This window comes from Physeter macrocephalus, chromosome 9 (assembly GCF_002837175.3).
Source record: "Physeter macrocephalus isolate SW-GA chromosome 9, ASM283717v5, whole genome shotgun sequence".
NCBI classification, from domain to species: Eukaryota; Metazoa; Chordata; class Mammalia; order Artiodactyla; family Physeteridae; genus Physeter; species Physeter macrocephalus.
This window is the reverse complement of record NC_041222.1, coordinates 24,490,529-24,493,717: the sequence shown is the minus strand read 5'-3', so window position 1 is coordinate 24,493,717 and position 3,189 is coordinate 24,490,529.

Here is a 3,189-nt window from a genome sequence, read left to right as displayed (position 1 = left end):
GGCTGGGCCCGTGAGCCATGGCCGCTGAGCCTGCGCGTCCGGAGCCTGTGCTCCGCAACGGGAGAGGTCACAACAGTGAGAGGCCCGTGTACCACAAAAAAAAAAAATGCTTACGTAGATTTTTGAATGAATATGAAATCTTGTTAACATTTGTACAGGATCCATAATTTTGTGTGAGATCTTTCTTTCACTATGTATTTCTGCAAATTATATGTATCAATAATAAAACATTTTCATAGTACCTTGCAGTTTACAAAGAAAATTTATGTTATCTCATTTGATTTTTAATTTTTCCTTGAAAGGTAAGTAGAATAATTATAGAGACAGGGAAGGAGACTTATCTATGTAACAGGGATAATGCATGGAAAAGAAAGGATTTGATCCCTGGTTCTTAATTCCAAATTCAAAGCTCTTTCCAAGCACCTTCTAGACACCTGGCACTTGACTGGTCAAGAGGGACAGAAGGCTGAATGAGACCTCAAGAAGCTTACAATACAGTGGACGGATGGGCAGAGAAGCCAGTGTAAAGCAATCTGAGAAGATATAATACATAGGGTGCTATGGAAGCTCTGAGGAAAGGCTCATATATCAGCCAAGGGGCTTGTGGAGGACTTGCGAGCTGAGTCTTAAAGAATGAGTGGGATTCAGCCAAGCAAAGGATAGGCAAAAAATGATAGGAATTCCAGGCAAGGGAAGAACACAAGCAAAGGCACAGAGGCCTGCATGGTTGGGGTGGTGTCAGCTGTGGACTCTGTGCAGTTAATTGCAGAAGCAAAAACGATCAGGCAGGGAGGCCTGATCAGTGAGGCCAAAGACATCTGCAGATATTAGATCATGGGAGCTCTTGTATGGGAAGAGCCTGGACATGTTTCTATAGATACTAGGGAATTTTTTTAATGTTTTAAGCATGGGCTTGGCCTGGTCAGATTTTTATTTCATTAGATTGTGTTGACTATGGGATGAGGATATACAGGAAGTAAATAGAAATGAAAGCAGGGAGCCCTGTACGAAGGCCACTGCAACAGTCCAGGAGAAGAGAGATGAAGCCTGACTTAATTTGGCAGGATTTGACCAATGATATCATGTGGTTGGCAAAGGAGAAAGAGAAGTTGAGGGAGACTTATAGGTATCAACAGAAGTAATGCAGGTAGAAGAGCTCACCTTGGGAGAGTGTGAAACAGTGGGCAACTCTCGTGACTTCCAATATGTGACAGGAAGAGAAACCTACAAAGAAGCAGGGACAGAATTGCCATACACTAGGAATATCAGAACGATGATGCAAGGAAGTTCAGAGTTTCAAGAAGGAAAAAAATGATTAATAATATCAAATACTAGAAAGAGATTCAGTGAGGTAAAAACTAAAAAACATATACTGGATTTGGCAATTAGGAAATTATTATTGATTTCAGGGACAGCTGTTTCAGGGGAGTGACTGGGCAAGAAGCCAGACTGCAGCAGGTTAAGGAGTGAATGAGAGGTGGGAAACTGGAGGCAGTGAGTGCAGGCAAGCTTTTTGAGATATTTGGATAAGATGCTACCCAATTAGAGGTGAACATGCGGTAAAGGCATTTATGTTTTGGTGAGGTTTTTTGTTCTGTTTAGTTTGTTTCTTTTTTAGGATTGGAAAAACTTGACCATTTTCATATTCTGAGGAAAAAGATTTCATGGAAAGGAATAAGAGGTGGTGACTAGTAAAAAAATGTATAAGAGGAGAAAGTGGCATCAAGGATACACATTCTTTGAGGCTGAGGAAGGAAGAGGCAATAAATGGTAAGCTACTGAAAGTTGAGAGAGATCATACCTGAGGGATCAATTTTCTCAGTGGAGTAAGAGACATGATATTCTGCTAGAAATGTAGGGTGCAGGGCATTGTGTATGGAAGAGTGGTAAATGTTCAGAGAGTTACTGAGAAGAAAAGGGTGAGTAATCATGGACTCCCAAGAAGAAAAAAGCAGAAATAAATGTTGGGAGAGAGCCAATTGATGGGGAGAAAATGGAAGGACCAAGAGCCTAGAGGAGGCAAAGGCATGGCATGAGGCTACTAGAAGAGAGTTGACGACTTCAAAGGGGAAGCCCTTCTTGGAGATGGTCCTTGAGTTTGTGACTGAAGTTAAGGCAAGGTGATGGTCTCTGGAAATGGGAGCTCCAGAATTATGAGACTAGGATGTTGAATAGTGAAATTCTTGTCACTGAAATCTCCTAGGATGGTGATGGCAAGAGTTGAGATGGAGAGAAAGATCAAGATTCTGGTGCCAAAGTCTTCAATAAATGAACAACAGTGACTGGGAGGCTAGTAGAGGACAGTGATACAGAAGAGATAGTGTCACTGGCAAAGTTCCTTAACAATTCCTGGGAAATAAAAATAGAACCTGGGTAATAAAATAAGTCTAGGGGGTGGAGTCAAGATGGCAGTGTGGGAAGATGCAGAGTTTGCATCTCCCCACAACTAGGGCACCTGCCGGATACTGGTGGGGGACCCCGACACCCAAGGAGATGTGAAGAACCCCCAAGCGAACCGGTAGGATGTGGGGGGACTGAAGGGGGAGGAGAAGTGGAAGCTGGACAGGACTGGCAGCCCTGAGGAGTGGCTGAGAGGGAGGAGGGGTTCCCTCGCCTGGAGGGACCCTTGGGGGCTTGGATCAGGGGGGAGCACGCCCAGTGTTTCCCCTGCCCAATTAGCTGGGGAAGTCTGACCAGCTCTCGGGGCCAGGTCCTATGCCCTCAGAGGTCCCCTCTGGGCTGGGTTGGTCGAGGGGGTGTAGGAGGGAGGCCCAAGAGAGAACAGGAGAGGAAGGCCGGAGGGGCCCTCCAGGACTGGAGGAGTGGGAGAAGAGGGCATTTGCCCCGCCCACTCAAGCACAGGAAGCCTGCTGGGCTCCCAGGTGGGGTACCCCACCTTCTGAGACCAGAGGTGGGAGGTATGCCTGGGCTCCTTCTGTTCTGTTTAGTCTAAGCCCCACCCCTCACACCCCCCAGGGCCTTTCCCAGCACTATGGGTCCTAAGCATAAGCCCCACCCACCATTCAAACCTCACCCCTGCTTAAGCCCCACCCTCCACAGCCAAGGCCTTTTCCACCTTTTTTTTTCTCTCCTCTTTTTCACTATTGTGGTTCTGTTTTACCTTCCAGTTGTTGTTTAATCTATATTTTTATTTTTATATTTTTTCTAACATATCTGTTAGTTTCCTAG